General features: G+C 45.5%; 1 protein-coding gene across 5 annotated transcripts in view; it reads right to left on the minus strand.

The window, feature by feature from the left end:
- Nucleotides 1–20,618, minus strand: part of LOC115090703 (lymphoid-restricted membrane protein-like) — a 1,037,620-nt gene that overhangs the window by 986,644 nt on the left and 30,358 nt on the right. Inside the window, exon 1 of one of the 5 annotated variants that reach the window (XM_029600143.1) lies at nt 7,648–8,037. The exons of the other annotated variants lie outside the window; for them this stretch is intronic. The gene's annotated coding sequence lies outside the window, so the exon portion shown is untranslated. Of the gene's footprint in view, nt 1–7,647; nt 8,038–20,618 lie in introns of those variants that run through there. 5 annotated transcript variants of the gene reach the window in all.

Consider the following 20,618-nt stretch of genomic DNA (forward strand, 5'->3'; position numbering starts at 1 on the left):
GGCCCGCTGCCATGCTCGTGGGAGAGATCTCATCGTGGCTGCCATCTTCTTCCGTCAGGGAGTCAGCTGTGCGGGAGTCAGCTGTGCGGGCTCTCTCCTTCTTGGACGTTCGCGAGGTCATGGCTCAGCTGATGCGCTTTTCAAAGGCAGCAGCAGCCGAGGAGTGCAGGGATGCTATCGGGTCAGACGGCATCACAGATGGGGCTGGATCGAGGCATGGAAACCCGGGAGGAGAGCTCACGTCTGCTCTCCTCAGTGCATCATGTGATCTCCCTGATTTTATATTTAACCGTTTCACTAATAAAGAGAAAATCCATCAAAACCAGTGTGATGTGATCAAAGCATTTCAAACCAGCAATTAACCAAGCTGCAAAGTTTAAAAATAATTGTAGTGGTTGAAGTGTTGAGCAAGGGAGGCCAGCATAAAGACCATTACAGTAGTCGATTGGAAAAATAGAAGTTTGTAATACAGTACAAAACGTAATATGAAAAAGCATTTTTTGACCAGCAAGCACACGAAGTCTGAAAAAACCTTGTCTAATGACCTGTTTGATCTGTGAATGAAAAAAAGTTGTATGCTAACCAAACACAAAGACTTAATTTGGTTCTTAATGTGAAAACATTAGTTATCCGAGGAGATAGTACTTTCAACAAAGGTGGAATATGGACTATATATAGCAAGAAACTGTTTTAGACATATTGAGAGAGAGTTTGTTATGACTGAACTAAGTTTTAATAGTAGTAAAGCTAATGTTCAACTGTATTTTGCCAAGAGGATCGAACATGCAAAACAAATGTTGAGATTACTTACCTGGTAATCTTCTTTTCCTTAGTGTAGACAGATGGACTCAGTACAAATGGGATAGTATCCGCGTGCTAGCAGTTGGAGACTGATCTGACGTTAGCACGGGGTATATAGCCCCACAGGAAGCGAAGCGATTCAGTAATCTTCCTTGCAAAAGCTGTTATGGATGTGTGTACTGACGCTCAGTGAAAAGTGAAAACAGGATTCCCCTGACAGATTGACATTGGCTGGAAACCGCCAGCATTCACAACTGGAAGGCGTGGACACTGGTAGAGTGCACGCTCTTATGGAAACAAATGCCATGGCTCACCTGGAATCTGTGCAACCCATGTATACAGGCAGCTGGGCGGGATGCTGAGTCCATCTGTCTACACTAAGGAAAAGAAGATTACCAGGTAAGTAATCTCAACATTTCCTGGCGTGTAGCCAGATGGACTCAGTACAAATGGGATGTACAAAAGCTTTACTCCCAGTCCGGGCGGGAGGCTGCCTGAGGACCATGAAGTACCACCCTCGCAAAAGCGGAGTCCTCCCCGGCCTGGACATCCAGACGGTAGAACCTGGAAAAGGTATGGAGGGAGGACCACGTCGCCGCTTTACAGATTTCTGCCGGCGACAGCATCCTGGATTCAGCCCAAGATGCCGCTTGTGCTCTGGTAGAACGAGCCTTGACCAGTAGAGGCGGAGCCTTCCCAGCCTCCACGTAGGCGGCCCTGACAACTTCCTTAATCCAGCGGGCAATGGTGGGCCGAGAGGCCGCTTCACCTTGCGTCTTCCCGCTGTGTAGGACGAACAGGTGGTCCGTCTTTCGCAGGTCTTGTGTCATTTCCAGATACCTGGGCAGCAATCTGCCGATGTCGAGATGGCGTAATAAACGGCCTTCTTCAGATTTCTTCAAACCTACCATGGTAGGCAAGGATATGGTTTGGTTAAGATGAAACTGTGAAACCACTTTAGGGAGAAAGGAGGGAACAGTCCGAAGATGGATAGCCTCCGGAGTGATTCTTAGAAAGGGATCACGGCAGGACAGTGCTTGTAGCTCAGAGATGCGGCGTGCGGAGCACACCGCCAGCAAGAACACCAACTTCAAGGTTAGAGACCGGAGAGACAAGCCCCGAAGGGGTCGGAAGGTGGATCCCGCGAGGAAATCCAAAACAAGATTAAGGTTCCATAAGGGCACAGGCCACTTTAGTGGCGGACGAATATGCTTGACCCCTTGCAGGAAACGAGAAACATCTGGGTGCTTGGCGATGGTCTTGCCATCCCTCCTGGGACCATAGCAAGACAGTGCCGCAACCTGAACTTTGATGGAGCTGAGGGAGAGACCCTTCTGAAGCCCATCCTGCAGGAAATCCAACACGATAGGTATGGTGGTGGCATGTGGATTGGTGTCGTGAGTGTCGCACCATGCTTCAAATACTCTCCAGATCCGTACGTAGGTGAGGGATGTGGAAAACTTGCGAGCTCGGAGGAGTGTATCAATCACGGGCCCCGAGTAACCTCTCTTCTTCAGTCTAGCCCTCTCAATGGCCAGACCGTAAGAGAGAATTGAGCTGGATCCTCGTGTAGAATGGGACCTTGACGTAGAAGGTCCTGGAGAGGAGGCAGAGGAAGAGGCTCCCCTGCCAGTAGTCTTCTCATGTCCGCGTACCAGGGTCTTCTTGGCCAGTCTGGTGCCACTAGAAGAACTAGGCCCCGGTGTGTCTGAATCTTGTGGATGATGGCGCCCAGCAGAGGCCACGGAGGAAAAGCGTATAGTAGAGTCCCTGGAGGCCATGGCTGGACCAGGGCATTGATTCCGTGTGAGAACGGGTCACGCCTGCGGCTGAAGTAGCTGGGGACTTGAGCATTGGACTTGTCCGCCAGTAAATCCATGGCCGGAATCCCCCAGTGATCGACAATCATCTGGAAAGCTGTGGGGGACAGCTGCCACTCTCCTGGATTTAGGCGTTCTCTGCTGAGAAAGTCTGCTGTGGTATTGTCCTTCCCGGCAATGTGTACGGCGGAGAGGTCCTGCAGATTCGCCTCTGCCCAAACCATCAGTGGGGCGATCTCCCGAGAAACTTGTTGGCTTCTGGTTCCGCCCTGCCGGTTGATGTAGGCCACCGTGGTGGCGTTGTCTGACATCACTGACAGCTCTGTGCCGCAGTCTGTGAGCGAATCGAAGGCATGCCAATCGGACTGCCCGGGCCTCCAGGCAATTGATGTTCCACATGGACTCCTCTCCGTTCCATCGCCCTAACGCGGTGAGTTCTTCGCAATGTGCTCCCCAGCCGCTCAGGCTGGCATCCGTGGTGAGCAAAGTCCACGTGGGCGAGGACATCTTTGACCCCCTGCTCAGGTGGTTGGACTGCAACCACCACCGCAGCTGGGTCCGAACTCTGGCCGGTAGAGGGAGGTGCGTGGAATAGTCCCGTCGACGGGGGCTCCAGCGAGAGAGCAGGGAATGCTGTAGTGGTCTCATATAAGCCCGCGCCCAAGGCACCACTTCCAGGGTGGATGCCATGAGACCCAGAACTTGCAGATAATCCCAGGCCAGGGGCCTACTGGCTCCCATCAGATACTGGATACGCTGCCGAAGTTTCAACTGTCTCTTGGTCGTAAGACTGACCGTGTCTGCCCGGGTGTCGAACTGCACTCCCAGATATTCTATTGACTGGGAAGGCTGTAGGCAGCTCTTGCTGAGGTTGATTACCCAGCCCAAGCTTTCCAGAAGGGCGATCACTCTGTCGGTTGTCCGCAGGCTCTCCTCTCGAGATTTCGCCCTGATCAGCCAGTCGTCTAGGTAGGGATGGACCAGAATCCCTTCCCGCCTGAGTGCCGCTGCCACCACTACTACCACCTTGGTGAATGTCCGTGGGGACGTGGCCAACCCGAAGGGCAGAGCCCGAAACTGGAAGTGGCGGCCCAGAACCTTGAAGCGCAGGTAGCGCTGATGATCTGGATGGATCGGAATATGAAGATATGCTTCTGACAGGTCTAATGCCATGAGGAATTCTCCAGGCTGGACTGCGGCTTTGACGGAGCGCAGAGTTTCCATGCGAAACCTCGGTACCCGTAAGTATCGATTGACCGACTTGAGGTCCAGAACAGGCCGAAAAGTGCCCCCTTTCTTGGGTACCATGAAATAAATGGAATAAATTTCAGACCTATTAGTAAAAATTTGTAACTTATCATTAAAATCATCCATTGTACCTGAAGACTGGAGGATAGCAAATGTAACCCCAATATTTAAAAAGGGCTCCAGGGGCGATCCGGGAAACTACAGACCGGTTAGCCTGACTTCAGTGCCAGGAAAAATAGTGGAAAGTGTTATAAACATCAAAATCACAGAACATATAGAAAGACATGGTTTAATGGAACAAAGTCAGCATGGCTTTACCCAGGGCAAGTCTTGCCTCACAAATCGGCTTCACTTTTTTGAAGGAGTTAATAAACATGTGGATAAAGGTGAACCGGTAGATATAGTATACTTGGATTTTCAGAAGGCGTTTGACAAAGTTCCTCATGAGAGGCTTCTAGGAAAAGTAAAAAGTCATGGGATAGGTGGCGATGTCCTTTCGTGGATTGCAAACTGGCTAAAAGACAGGAAACAGAGAGTAGGATTAAATGGGCAATTTTCTCAGTGGACGGGAGTGGACAGTGGAGTACCTCAGGGTTCTGTGTTGGGACCCTTACTGTTCAATATATTTATAAATGATCTGGAAAGAAATACGACGAGTGAGATAATCAAATTTGCAGATGACACAAAATTGTGCAGAGTAGTTAAATCACAAGCAGATTGTGATAAATTGCAGGAAGACCTTGTGAGACTGGAAAATTGGGCATCCAAATGGCAGATGAAATTTAATGTGGATAAGTGCAAGGTGATGCATATAGGGAAAAATAACCCATGCTATAATTACACGATGTTGGGTTCCATATTAGGTGCTACAACCCAAGAAAGAGATCTAGGTGTCATAGTGGATAACACATTGAAATCGTCGGTTCAGTGTGCTGCGGCAGTCAAAAAAGCAAACAGAATGTTGGGAATTATTAGAAAAGGAATGATGAATAAAACGGAAAATGTCATAATGCCTCTGTATCGCTCCATGGTGAGACCGCACCTTGAATACTGTGTACAATTCTGGTCGCCGCATCTCAAAAAAGATATAATTGCGATAGAGAAGGTACAGAGAAGGGCTACCAAAATGATAAGGGGAATGGAACAACTCCCCTATGAGGAAAGACTAAAGAGGTTAGGACTTTTCAGCTTGGAGAAGAGACAACTGAGGGGGGATATGATAGAGGTGTTTAAAATCATGAGAGGTCTAGAACGGGTAGATGTGAATCGGTTATTTACTCTTTCGGATAGTAGAAGGACTAGGGGGACACTCCATGAAGTTAGCATGGGGCACATTTAAAACTAATCGGAGAAAGTTCTTTTTTACTCAACGCACAATTAAACTCTGGAATTTGTTGCCAGAGAATGTGGTTCGTGCAGTTAGTATAGCTGTGTTTAAAAAAGGATTGGATAAGTTCTTGGAGGAGAAGTCCATTACCTGCTATTAAGTTCACTTAGAGAATAGCCACTGCCATTAGCAATGGTTACATGGAATAGACTTAGTTTTTGGGTACTTGCCAGGTTCTTATGGCCTGGATTGGCCACTGTTGGAAACAGGATGCTGGGCTTGATGGACCCTTGGTCTGACCCAGTATGGCATTTTCTTATGTTCTTAGTGTCCAGAATTCACTTCCCAGGCAGGAACTGGGATAATGGCGTTCAAGGACTGGAGCCTCGCCAGGGTAGCTTCCAATGCTGCCTTCTTGAGCAGGGGACATGAAGACCACAAACTTGTCCGGAGGAAGATGATAAAAACCCAGATAATATCCTTCCCGGATAACTGCGAGGACCCACTGATCCGACGTGATCTCGACCCATCTGGGGTAGAAGAGGGTCAACCTGCCCCCTATGGCTTCGTCCCCCAGATGAATCGGCAAATTCTCATTGTGGGGCGCGACCGGGACCCGAGCCCGGGCCCGCCCCCAGCTTGCGCTGCTTGGTCCGAAAGGACTGATTCCTGGCCGGAGGACGTGTCGCCTGATAGCGTCCCCTATACGGAACAAAGCGCTGTGAACTCCTGCCCCTGGAGGGTCGTGGAAAGGAGCGCTGTCCCCTCCTGGATCGATCTTCCGGCAGTCTCGGCACAGGAGAGGCACCCCAGGTAGTGGCTAGCTTATCAAGGCCACTGCCAAAGAGAAACCAGCCCTGGAAGGGTAACCTGGTGAGGAGAGACTTCGAAGGCGCATCAGCGGACCATGGCCGGATCCAGAGCTGCCTCCTGGCGGCTACGGAAGAGGAGATCCCCTTAGCTGTAGTTCGAACCAAATCCGAAGCGGCATCTGTGAGGAAGGAAAGAGCAGACTCCATGTCAGCCGCTGGAGCGTTGTTCCTGACCTGGGACAAGCAGGCACGTGTCACCACAGTGCAGCAGGCCGCAATCCGCAAAGAAAGAGCTGCCACCTCAAAAGTTTGTTTCAGCATGGTGTCCATTCGCCTGTCATGGGGCTCCCTGAGGGCCGTCCCCCCTTCCACTGGAATGGTAGTGCGCTTGACCACAGCGCTAATTAAGGCGTCCACCTGAGGGCATGCCAGCAGGTCCTGGAGAGCCGGAGCCAATGGGTACATGCCTTTCAGGGCCCGGCCCCCTTTGAATGAAGCCGCCGGCGCCACCCATTCCAAATCTATTAGTTGCTGAGCCGCCTGCAAGAAAGGAAAATGGCGGGCTATAGGACGAAGACCTTCCAGCAGGGGGTGCTGCACAGACGGGACCGAAGCACTGGGACCAGAGATATCCAGCTCCGCCAGACACTGAGACACGAGGTCAGAGAGGTCCTCCTTAGGGAAGAACCGCCTCATGGTTCTATATGGCTCAATCCCCGGGGGGAGGTACCCTTCGTCCGGGAGTTCGGACTCGTCCGGTGAAACCTCCTGGTCCGATTGATCTGGACTGTCCAGTGGCGGGAGGTCCCGCTCCCGATAAGGGCTGTGAGGGTCCAGGAACAGGATCCCTAGGCGCTGCTACCGCAGCGGCAGCAGCCGCAGATGCAGCCACCGCCGGAACCGCAGCAACCGCAGGAACAACAGGAGCAGCAGGGACAGTAGGGCCGGGACGGGAAGCCATCTGCATCTGGACGAAGGCATGAATCCCCTTAAAGAGATCCACCCAGGAAATGGAAGCAGTCTCTAATCGCCGGGGTACAAGATCCCCCGGGATTCCCGAGTGGTCGAGACTGCCCCCCAAATCCGGGGTAGCCGCAGGGGAACTGTCAAGAAGCTGCGGCTGAGATTGGTCCTGACCGGAGGGTCCCCCGGCCGCCTCACATTGGGCACATAGGGAGTCTGGCTCAGTACTGCGCGTGGCTCTAAGGTGGCATGCAGAGCGTAGGCCAAGAGCTGAAATGCCTAAGACAAGCGGCGGCGCCGCTGAGGCCACGGCCGCGTGCTGATCCATACCAAAGATAGCAAGTGCGCAATACTATGCGGCAGCAATAGGCGCTTAATACAACAGGCGCATAATAGCAATACTATGCGGCAGCAATAGGCGCACAATAGCAATACTATGCGGCAGCAATAGGCGCTTGATACAATAGGCGCACAATAGCAATAATATGCGGCAGCAATAGGCGCTGAATAGAACAAGCGCGCAACCATAAGCAATAGGCAATAAGCACTAAGCAGTTAGCAATAGGCTTTCAGCAGTAATATGCGGCATATACTCACAGTGGCAGCCAACATGCGAGAACAATGCAATACACGCACAAGGAGGAAGAAAGCCGCGCCTATTACGGGCGCGGAATACCTGAATAAGGCCACAAAATGGCGTCCTCCACGGCTTGCCACGCCGCCGATCCTCTACTTCGGAGACCTGGGCGAAGAGACGTACACCTTACCAGATCTTCGGCGCTTCCGGGTTGGAACACAGGCGGTCTCCGGCTGCGGGGGGAGGGATCACCTCACCGCCGCGATTTGAGGAACTGCACCCGCTACCTCGTCCACGCCGGGACCGAGGGCCTCGAAGCCACACCCAAGTCTCCCCCGGGGGGCAATGCCCCTGCCGCGTTTCGGCCGGACCGCGGACTTTCACCTCCGGGGGACCACGGCAGTCACCCCGGGAAGCTCAACTGGGGGGAGTGACAGAAATGTCCCCTGAGGAGCGCGGGGCTCAAAAGTCGTTGAAGAAAAGTAAAGTAGAATCTAGAATGATAAGAAAGAGAAAAAAATTAAAGTAGTCTTGGAAAGCACGCTGAACCAGCATGCAGGCACTCCAAACTGCTTTGGAGACGGAAATTACTGAATCGCTTCGCTTCCTGTGGGGCTATATACCCCGTGCTGACGTCAGATCAGTCTCCAACTGCTAGCACGCGGATACTATCCCATTTGTACTGAGTCCATCTGGCTACACGCCAGGAAATTGTATATCATCTGCATAGACTTTATAGTAAGATAAGTTTGAAAGTACTCTTCAGTAGGAGCTAAGTAAATGTTAAACAGCATGGAAGAGATATTTCATTTTTATATTTGATGTATTGGGATCTATTAGCAAGGTACAACTGAAACCAAATCAAAACACCACCTGTAATGCCACATTCTTGTAAACAAAATAATGCACTACAGATTGATAAGATAAATGAAAGTAAGGGACAAACTGGTGATTTTAAAAAGAGCTGTAGAACAGCTGCTAGAAGGACACAGTGTCATTTGAATTGGACATAATCTCATTAACTTATTGTACAGAGGCCACACTGAAGGACATGTTCACCAGCAACAATGTGACTGAGTTGGAGCTTCTCCTATACCAGCCCTGTTTCCCCACAGGTTGAGCCCTTGGGTTCCAGGGTCTGGCAGGACTTAGGTAAATGTTCCTAGGGGTGGTCAGATTAAATGTCCAGTGACAGGCTAGAGTCAGGGCAGGCAGAAAACACAGAAACCAAGGAAACAAGGCAGGCAAAAGCTTGGTCAGGGTCCGAAGCAGAAGTCAAGCCCAGGCAGCAGGCAAGAAGATAGTCAAAGTCCGTAGCCAGAGGTCAGATCCAAATGAGCAAGCAGAAGGAATGGAAGGTTCAAGGCAAGGCGGCAGGAAATGCTGAGGTAATATACTGCACACAAGGCAGGAGATCTGTTGCTAAGGCATCAAAAAGGGGGAGAATGGCAGGGGAAGAGGCGCTCAGGCAATGGCTCCTGCCACAGAGTCAATTTAGTATGCCGGGGTGTGCATGGAGGGCATAGTGAGCCCCTAAAATTGAAGAACCAACCTTTTTGCCAGTATTATAAATAGTCACTAAACAATAACCAACCTCGTTTCCTAAAATATATAATTCTTCAACCTCCACAACAAATTAGGAAACCTCCAGATTTCGTGGTTTTTTTTGTGCGGTTGCCTTCTGTGGTCCAGCCCTTTAGTCTGACTGGCCACTTCGATGGCTTCCGTATTTTATTCACAATATTTTTATGTGATTTTCTGCATTTTTTATTTTGTGCTGCTCAATTCCCATGTGACGGTTTGTGCATTGTTTCCCCGGTGCGACCCATCATTGTTTATTCCACTTATCTTATATTTATCCAATTGCCACCGCTGTTAATATGGGACCGCTTCCGCTTGCCCGACACTGGCCATGTTTCGGCAGTGGTCTGCCTGCTTCAGGGGCCTCGGGAAAGGATTTCTTAATCGCGGAGTCTCCGTCAAAAATGCACTGGCATTTTAACTAAAATTAAAGCAACCTATTAACTAAAATCATTTGCTAAACTTCTATTTTAAAATTTTACCACTATCGAGCTTCAAATACTTACTATTTTTGTAATTCATTTTTTCAATGTGAACGGCGCCTTCACGCTTCTATCCGGCGTCTCTCTCTATTCCTCCACTTTTATATGATCTCCAGACCACAATATAAAAATGGAGGAATAGAGAGAGACGCCGGATAGAAGCGTGAAGGCGCCGCTCACATTGAAAAATAAATTACAAAAATAGTAAGTATTTGAAGCTAGATAGTGGTAAAATTTTAAAATAGAAGTTTAGCAAATGATTTTAGTTAATAGGTTGCTTTAATTTTAGTTAAAATGCCAGTGCATTTTTGACGGAGACTCCGCAATTAAGAAATCCTTTCCCGAGGCCCCTGAAGCAGGCAGACCACTGCCGAAACATGGCCAGTGTTGGGCAAGCGGAAGCGGTCCCATATTAACAGCGGCGGCAATTGGATAAATATAAGATAAGTGGAATAAACAATGATGGGTCGCACCGCGCACCGGGGAAACAATGCACAAACCCTCACATGGGAATTGAGCAGCACAAAATAAAAAAATGCAGAAAATCACATAAAAATATTGTGAATAAAAATTGAAGAATAAAATACGGAAGCCATCGAAGTGGCCAGTCAGACTAAAGGGCTGGACCACAGAAGGCAACCGCACAAAAAAACCCACGAAATCTGGAGGTTTCCTAATTTGTTGTGGAGGTTGAAGGAGTATTATAAATAGTAACATAGTAAGGACGGCAGAAAGAGACCAAAATGGTTCATCTAGTCTGCCCAGCAAGCTTCCCAAGGTAGTGAACTGCCGCTCTGTGCCGGTTTAGCTTTATTTATTCCCATCCTCTAGCCATTCTATTTTGTCTTGCTAAGTTTGTTTTAAATTGTGTTTGTTTGATTGTAAACGGCCTAGACGGACATGTAAATGCCTAATTGTGTGGGATATAAAAATTTTTAAATAAAATAAATACAATAAAACAGCCTTTTAGGGATCTACAGTGTTTACCCCATGCCCCTTTAAAATCCTTCACAGTTTTAGTCTTAACCACTTCCTCCGGACAGGCATCCACCACCCTCTCAGTGAAGAAATATTTCCTGACATTGGTTCTAAGTCTTCCTCCCTGGAGTTTCAAATCGTGGCCCCTAGTTCTACTAAATTGTTTCCAATGGAAAAAGGTTTGACGACAACCATGGTTCATTAAAACCTCTCAAGTATCTGAAGGTACGTATCATATCACCCCTGATCCTCCTCCAGGGTATACATATTCAGGTTCTTCAACTTCTCCTAAGCTATTTGATGGAGACCACCCACCATTTTGGTCACCCTTCTCTGAACTGCCTCCATCCTGTCTCCTTTGAGATACGGTCTCCAGAACTGAACACAGTACTCTAGGTGGAGGCCTCACCAAGGACCTGTACAAGGGAATTATGACTTCCCTTTTCTTACTAGATATTCCTCTCTCTCTATGCAGCCCAGCATTCTTCTGGCTTTGGCTGTCGCAGTGTCACACTGCTTTGTCGACTTCAGGAGATTAGACACTATCTCCCCAAGGTCTCTCTTCTGCTCCGTGCACATTAGTTCTTCACCCCCCAATGCATATAGTTCTTTTGGATTACCACGCCCCAGATGCATGACTTGGCATTGAATCCCAGCTGCCATATGTTCGACCACTCTTCCAGCTTCCTTAAATCCCATCTCATTCTCAGTACTCCTTCTGGCATTTCCACTCTGTTATAGATCTTAGTATCATCTGCAAATAGACAAAACATTACCTTCTAACCCTTCTGCACTGTCGCTCATGAAGATGTTGAACAGAACCGGTCCCAACACCGATCCCTGTGGCACTCCACTTAACACCATTCTCTCTTCAGAGTAGGTTCCATTTACCATCACCCGTTGTCTTCTGTCAACCATTGTGTAATCACGCCTACACCTTGGAGCTGACTCCCAAGCTTCTCACTTTGTTGACTAGTCTTCTGTGTGGTACCGTATCAAAAGCTTTACTAAAATACAAGTAAATTACATTGAGCGCTCTTACTTGATCCAGTTCTCTAGTCACCCCATCAAAGAAATCATTTAGATTTGTCTGACAGGACCTTCCTCTGGTGAATCCATGCTTCCTCTGATCGAGCAACCCATTAATTTTCCCACCACTGAGGTGATGCTAATTGGCCTGTAGTTTCCCCTTTCAATTTCACTATACCACTATGTACCTTTCTCTGATATATCTGAAAAATGTTTTGGTCACCTCGCTTTATCTCCTTGGCAGTCCTTTCCTCTGCCTGACTTTTTACTTTCTTGATTACTTTTTTTATCTCCTCAGTTTCACCAGATAATCCTCCCTGTATTCCACTTTTTGGGATTCTTTATATTTCTTAAAAACTGCTTTTTTTGCTTTTATTACATCAGCCACCTCCTTTGTGAACCAGACTGGATTCTTATTTCTCTTTCTTTTGTTTACTTTTCTAATATACAAATTTGTTGCTTTTGTAATTGCTCCTTTTAGTTTGGCCTACTGTTAGACCTCTCCCATTTTCTCCCAGTCTTCAAGTTCTGCCTCCAGATATTTCCCCATGTCGACAAAGTCTGTTTTTTTTGACGTACAAAACTCTGGTCTTTGTGACACTTCTCCGGATCCTATTTGTAAAATCGAACCATACTGTTTGATGATCACCTCAGCACCAGTGGGCACCCACCCAGACATTAGAAACATTATCCCCGTTAGTGAGTACTAGGGCAAGTAAAACTCCCTCCCTCGAGGGTTCCATTACCATTTGTTTGAATAGAGCCCCTTGCAGGGCATCCACTATCTCTCTACTTCTGTTAGATTCTGCAGAAGGGATACACCAGTCCATGTCTGGCAGATTTAAATCACCAACAATCAACACTTCCCCCTTCTTTCCCAACTTTATAAATGTATTTGATCAGATTTCTGTCTAGTCCTTCCATCTGAGTCGGAGGCCTGTACACCACTCCAGTAAAAATGGATGTACCGTCTTTTTTTTTTTTTTTTTAGGACGGCCCATAATGCTTCTTCTCCACCCCACTTTCCTTGCAGTTCAGTTGCCTGGATATTATTTTTGACAAAGTGCTACTCCTCCCTCTTTTTTGTCCTGTCATTCCTTAACAAGTTATAGCCTGGTATGGCCGTATCCCAGTCATGAGAATCCGTGAACCATGTCTATGACAGCAACAACGTCCAAGTCTGCTTCCACCATTAATGCCTGCAGGTCTGGGATTTTATTGCCCAAACTGCAAGCATTTGTAGTCATAGCTTTCCAATTTTTCTCTCTTGCTATGTTGCACTTCCTAAGAAGTTTCTGTTTTTTTTTAGCTGATTGATGTTATTTTCCCTTTGCATGACCATCACAAGTCTTTTTCTGCCAGAAACTACTTTTATCCGATTAATTCTGAGTTTTTTTAATCCTGGATGTCCGATACCTCTATGGGAGTGGGGGTTGAGGAACAGGTTGCTGTAAACTTGGGGAAGGTGGGTGCCTGATTGTCACGTCTAGTTCTACCTGAGCCCACTGTAAAATATTTTTTCTTGGGATTCTGTAACCGCTGTGGGTGACAGAGGGATGTTTCAAGGAAGGGGAAGTTAATTGAATCCTGGACAATTGCTCTTAGATGGATCAGCTCCATTTTAATTTTAGACAGCTGAAGGCAAAAAGGGGTAGTCCTTGGGACATAAGCACCACAATTGTTGCATTGAATTAAAGCCATTCTCCCTGATTAATTAAAATCCTAAAGATAAGATTAGGTATGGTTAGCCCCTAGCAAATATTTTTAAAAGGTATTTGAACTAAACATGTGTGCTATCCAGTAAAGATTAATAGGCAGAGTATGCAAACCAAATTAACAAGCAATATGACAGTATAAGTTCTATCTAGGCTGTAAGGAATTACTAAGTAATTGGGGATGAGGTAATTGAAGCTAATTATCTAGGAGACAAGGGAAAAAGTATATATGAAAGTAAAGCCAGGGGTGGGAGGGAAATAAAAACTGGCTAAGGGCACAATGTTTTGCAAATATAAAGCCCTAGTACATTAAGCACAGGTAAATAACAAAACAAAATTGCTCTTAGGTTCAGCAAGGCACTGGCTCATGAAGATCCCAGCTGCAATAAATCTCAGCCCCCCTGCAGGTAATAACACATTCTTATCTAGTAAATGGAAATAGATTATTCCAGTTACAGAATCAAGCTTTCAACCAAATTCATAATTGATTTCCAAAAGGTTTCTAACTTAGTACATTTTGTGAACATATAACCCAACGCAGTGCTTGCATTTCAAACAAAATATCCAAACTTCATAAATGTACCTCTAGTACAATGTATAATTTTATATTGAGTTTCACAGAAATTAGCTGGCAGTAAAACTCTATAAATTGCAAAAAAAAAAAAAAAAAGTGCAGCAGTGAAGTCACTACCTTCTACCAGATATCCAAAATCTGCACTCCAGCACTTTAATAATTTTGACAAAAGCATGGTATTTGGTTTTTGAGGGACATCATCCAAATTCCAACTTTGTTAAATTTGGGAGCTTTTTCTGTAAAAATGTCCTCATTCTCCAAAAAAGTAATTTGTCCATGTTCCCCTAACAAATACTACACACACACAGTGTCTTAGCTAAGCAAAACAATGTCACCCAGAGAGCACGCACTCGTTCTGTAATTGTTGAAATAAGCATAAAACACCCAGATCTGGATGTACTAGATGGCCCAGACAGTAGAACCCCTTCCACATTCAAATGTTAAAAAGGGTACTATTTAAACCAGCCGGGAAGCCATCATTATGTGAAAGACACACAATACAAGATCAGTAGGTACTCTTTCCACCATCTCCAAGCCCTCCAAAAAGGCTAAAATCCTGAATCCAGAGACCTGTAGAGAGCACTATTCTGGGTCTGTATAAAAGGTTGATAATTCTACATGGCCTTCACAAATATTTGTTATGTAGGCACCCCCGATCTTTTATATATTTCATAAGGCAAGCTATATATAATGTAGACACAAGTCGGGCACAGCAAATTCACCTACAGACTTATCACAGGTTAAAATATCTAGTTTTATGCGTGTTGGCTTGCCTCTCCAAAGAAAGTAAAGTAATTAAGCATACCTTTAAAGCTATTTATGCCTTTGCTTTTTATCTAGAGAGGCAATAGTATAGAATATAAAATGGTCATTTTTCCCAAACTTTTGTAATGGCCCATTTACAGAGGATTTCCTTGATTTTATGTTAATTCTCTGAAATGTTATATTTATAAAGATACTGAACAGTGCGAGCAAGTCAAATGCCCAGATATTGAAGCTTTTCCAAGGACCATGTCAAAAGAATTGCTTCTATCCATCTAGTTGGTAATGTGGGATCTATAGGAAATGCCTCAGATTTATAATTCATTTTTAGTTCCAAAAAAAAAAAAAAAAACAACCACCCCAAATATGCTGTATGGTATCAATAATTGCAGATCAGTAATCTGAAATCTAGTTTAAGAGTAACATGTCATGTGCAAAAAGGCTAACAGCCACTCCTTGAAAGACATTTAGGGATTACAATTTAATAGCCAAGGGTTCTAACACAAATAGCAAAGGGGATAGTGGGCACCCCTGGCATATCCCCCTGCCTAATGAGAAAGCATCAGAAATAGAGTTATTGACCAAAATCTTAACACAGAGATCAGCATATAAAAGAGTTGAATCCAATGTAGGAAATCACTACCAAAGTTACTCAATATCCACCACATAAAAGTCCAATTTACATGGTCAAAGGCCTTTTCCGCATCCAAGCTTAAAAGAATGTCATTTTGTTCATTACTGCCTGGAGAATCATTAAGGCCTTTAAGAGATTAGATGAAGAATGCCTTCCTACAATAAAGCCAGTTTGATCTGGCTCTACCAAGAATTGAATACAATGATTCATTTGATTGGCAAGGAAAGCTGCTATAGGATACAAGAAATCTTTCCCTGGTTTAGGCAGTAGCACTATGGAAGCAAGATTATGACATGCTTCGAAATGACCCGCTTCTCTAGCCACAAAGAAGTATAAATCCTGCAACCAAATCCAAAGGATTTCTCCAAATGTAATTAAATAACTCTTAATTTCCTCTTCTGTGATAGGTTCCTCTAAAGCAGCTCTAACCGCGCCAGTTAACAGAAGGGGAGGAAGATCTTGGAAAAACATCTCCCGCGCCTCCTCAGAAGAACCCTCACTTGTATACGATTGTTTGAAGTTCTGAAATGCCTCTATTATTAAAGTTCTATAGTGCATAACTGTATGGTTCTTGCCCCACTATACCAGACACGAGACTCAGAGAAAATTTAGTAAGATGTTTATTATAGCAAATAAATGACTGGCCAATCACAATACAAGTGTCTGGGAAGGAGAATACAGGGTCAGTAAGAAAACACTGGATACCTTGTGATTCCTCCTTCCCTGTGTCACAATCTTACAAGGCTTATATACATTTTTCCTAGTTACCTTTGCCAAGTATTGATCGTTTCTAAATGCATCACTCTGGTCTGGCTTCCTTTCTCTAGACCAGTGGTTCTCAACCGGTGTCATGGCTCCCGGTGTTCCACTGCCCCGCTTGTGCTTCCCTTCTCCCAGGGGCGGGGCTGAAGAATGGAGAGACTCTGCATGCCACTGCTGGAGACCAGGCCGGCAGCGGCTGAAGAGTTGGAGAGACCTGCTCCCCGACGCCAGCGGGGCCGAAGAACGTAGAGCCTGTCTAAATATTAGACTGTTATAAGCGTCTTATTAAAGTCTAATATTTAGACAGCCGCTGCAGACGGCTAAAGAGCGGAGAGACCCTGCGCACCTGGAGAGATGTTGCGAACCGCAGGAGGTCAGGCCAGAGGCGGCTGAGAAGTGGAGGACAGGCTTATTGGGCCAAACAATGAGAAGAGGCTCCATGTGAGTTTGTGTGCCTGTGGTAGAATGGGTGCATGAGTGAGAGCTGTGTGTGTGTGTGTGTGTGTGTGTGTGTGTGGTAGAATGGGTGCATGAATGAGAGCTTTTGTGTGTGATACAATGGGTGCATGAGTGAGAGCTGTGTGTGTGTGTGTGGGGGGGTGTACAATGGGTGCATGAGTGGCAGTGTGTGTGGTTGTAAGTGACAGAGTATGTGTGTGATTGAGAGAGACCGGTCAGGGAGGTGACTGGTATGTGTTTGAGGAAGAGATACTAGTTAGGGAAGTTACTAGTCTGTGTGAGACAGAGACTGGTTGTGGGCCTTAAGGAAGAGGACTGTGAGGACATAGCTTCAGCAGCCACTGCTGCTTCTGGCGAGTGCTATTGGTCTGCAAGGGAAAGGAGTAGGAGAGTTGCTGGAGAGGGTAAGTAAAGGCAGCTTCTTAAGTTTATTTTTCTTGAATGACTGCCATTTTAATTATTGGGGATTATGTGATGTGTCTGCTGTTTTGAAATATTTTGATATTTAGACAATTTATTAATTTTTATGAGTTTTTAATTGTTGGATATTATTCTGTTCATCAGCTGTTTTGTAACATTTATTAGTATAGTTTTACAATTATTTCTAAGTGGGTATCTATAGCAGCTTGGCTTACTCTGTTTTCCCAATAGGAGGTGTATTAGTGTTTAGGGCCTGGTTAAATATTTGTAGTGGTAAATTACTTCCTTTTCATAAGGAGGGGTATTGTACCTGCCAGTAAAGAGAGTTTGTTTTGCTTTTACTGAGATGTCATCAGATCCAGAATATCTTTTTTTTGTATGGTGAGCTGTTATGGGTAATGCCCTAGTTCTGCTCTGCACCCATTTTTGGGGGTCAACATGGTTCCTGAGGATGCAGAATGTATATTTACATTTTGTCCCATGGCGGTCACATGTTCAGTGTGTCACACACTTGAGAACCACCTGTCAGGTGTGTCCCGGCTGAAAAAAGGTTGAGAACCACTGCTCTAGACCACCTGTACCTCAACATCTGTTCTTCCTTTCAGGCCCAATTTTCCATTCTATTTTCTTCATCTTCTCACAATACTTCGAAGGAAGATATCGATCATCTCTTATCAGTCTCAGGATTTTCCTTTGTAGCTGTTCTCATACACAGTCCACACACACCCGATGAAATGTCCTTCAATTCTTACTGACTTATCCCACAGCCTGCAGTTGTAATTAGCTGCTTTCCTTACAGCACATAGAGCAGCATACATTTGACATGTGCTGGCACAAACTTAGCAAAGCCTAGCTCAACAAGTCAATTATATAACACACCTCTATTTAGGACAATTTTTTTGATTTACTATTTCTAATTAAATTTGGAAGTAGTTTTCCAGATTTATTACTCTACTGAAAACATCTATATTGAACACAAAGAATATTGGGCTAGATTTTAAAAGCCCTGCGCGCGTAAATCCTGCCGGATTTACGCATGCAAGGCACTCGCACACCAGCGCGCCTATTTTGCATAGGCCGCCGGCGCGCGCAAAGCCCTTGGACGCGCGTAAGTCCCAGGGCTTCGTAAAAGGGACAGGAGGGTGGTCCCGAGTCCCCTGGCACTGCGGCCTGTGCCGGGGGATGCCGAGGCAGCGCGTGCAAGTTACGCCTGCTTCAAGCAGGCGTAACTTGCACAACAAAAGGTAGAGGGGGGATGGGACGTGGAAGGAAAGTTCCCTCCGAGGCAGGCTGCGTGGCTTGGCGCACGCAGGCTGCTGATTTTGCGCAGCCTTGCATGCGCCGACCCCGGATTTTATAAGATATGCGTGGCTTTGGGCGTATCTTATAAAATCCGGCGTACTTATTTCAGATCTACCTCATTTTGTTTAGCTTTATGATTTAAGAGCTCATCTAATTCCTTTCAAGTGTCTGCAATTTTTTGTTGAATATGAGGGTCAGACGTATTAAGGTGCGAGTGTCTAAGCTGGGATAATGTTTTGGAAAGAGCCAGGATTCTACTAGAGTGGGTTCACTGTAGTTTAGCCTCATATGCAAGAACATGGCCTCTATTACTACCCTTCTAGCATTCCAAAAGGTAATGGCACTAAGATCTCCATGATTAAATTGCACATATTTCTTCCCATTGTCGTCTTAAAAACTTTACAAAATCTCTATCATAATAAAGTGATGCTGAAGTCTTCCAGCTTGGAGGCCTCCCTCCCCCTTTAGCTAGCTCTAAGTGCAACTTAAGCATAACAGTCTGAGAAAGACCTCAAGAATTTCACAATGTTGTACCTTATCAAACCATAATTCAGATAGTATATAGTCAATAAGGTATAAGCTCGTATGTACATGTAAATAAAATTTGTACTAGTCATTTAAGTGTGTGAGGCACCATGTGTCTAATCACCTGTAGTTCTGGACATGAGTCCAACTCAATATCTGCTTTTTTTGTGTGTCCCTTAGGGGTCTTAGAAGGTAAACAGTCTAGTAAAAGATTGTCAATTATATTAAAATCACCCCCTATCAAGGGAATATAGCTTTGTATAGAGACCAATTTTGTGATTAAATTAGTTAAAAAAAAAAATAACACACAAATTTGGGCATATTTATTTGGAGTATATATTAGCTAGTAGTATTTTGTCCCCATCCAAAGAACCCGTCACAATAATAGCGCACCCAGTCAGAACTTTATATTGACAATCAAGCTTGAAATATAGTTTTTATGCACTAAAACTTGTGATACCCCTCCCCCCCTTTGACAATTTAAGAAGGGAGAAAAAAAAAACTTGACACTTATTCTCTTTAATTTTGCATGTCCAATTTCTTCGAGTTGAGTTTCTTGGAAAAGGGCAAATTTGGGATTTTTTCTAACTACTGTCAAGATCTTTTTTCGTTTAAAAGGAGAGTGCAATCTATCTTCATTAAGAGAACAGATCACTAACTTAGCCATAAAAGTAAAAATATAGGAAGGCGGCACCCAGAGAATAAGCCAACACCTATAGTAAGAGAACCCCCAAACCTGAGCTCTCCCCTCTCATCCTAAGACCACTCAAGCAGCAAGTGGACAATGAACATCCCACCTTCACAAAACCCATTTCACCCTAGCACACTGAATAAAATCTTCCATGTACACACACTCAAGTTTACTCCCAAACCCCAATGCAATCAATAGAACTAAAGGACCAAAATAAACTCCACTGAGTGAAAGTGCTGCAGTGTCCCTCAGCGATGAGGTGTTTTCTTCTTTCCTCACTAAGGGGCCAATGCAATAAAGTCGCGTAGAAAGCAGGCGCTGAACAGTCAGCACCCACTCTCTTTATTGCATGGTGCCCCCCCTTGGGGGAGCCTGGTGCACATTTTTAAATTAGGGAGTCACGTTAGCAAGGAGGCACTAGGGTCGCTTGCGTGATCCTAGCACCTCCTTGCTAATGCGAACCCAAATCAGTTTTCGTGACTGCCGTCTGATGTCACGAAAACCGATGCAGAGTTTAATCGGCATCAGTTTTCTTTACTGGCGGATGGCAGTCACGAAAATTGACGCAGTTTTTTTCTTTTCACTTCTGTTTATTTTTCATCCTACTTAATCACAACGATATTAAGTAGGAGGCAGTACAGAAAAGCAGTTCTCTGCTTTTCTGTACTTTTTTTTTTTGATGTGCTCAGCTATTAACCTGCTCCAAGCAAGTGTTAATAGATGACAGTTAAATATGCGTCTGAAAGATAATATTTTTTTTTTTGGCGCATCGGGAGCGAATGCCTAATAGCTTTATTCACATACATTTGCATGTGATGAGCGCTATTAGATTCACTCCATGTTGGATGCACATCGAATATGCGCTAATCCCCTTATTGCATTAGGAGATTGATTAGCGCCTATTCTACCTGTGTCAGACTGCAGCCCCTAAGAGCTTTTGACTCATTCACTTCTTAGGATCTCCCGAAATCAGTGGGTACAACACCAACCTCTTGCTGCTCAAACAGTACGGCACAGCTCTCAAGGAAAATCCCAACCTCCCACGAAGCCTCACAGCAGTTAGTATCAAGAAGAGAAGAATGTAAGCAAGAAGAAAAATAAAAGTCCTTGGCACACATTGTGCTTCCCAATCTCATATGAGACCCAAATGGTGGCA

Source organism: Rhinatrema bivittatum, chromosome 4, assembly GCF_901001135.1.
Source record: "Rhinatrema bivittatum chromosome 4, aRhiBiv1.1, whole genome shotgun sequence".
In the NCBI taxonomy this organism is placed as follows: Eukaryota; Metazoa; Chordata; class Amphibia; order Gymnophiona; family Rhinatrematidae; genus Rhinatrema; species Rhinatrema bivittatum.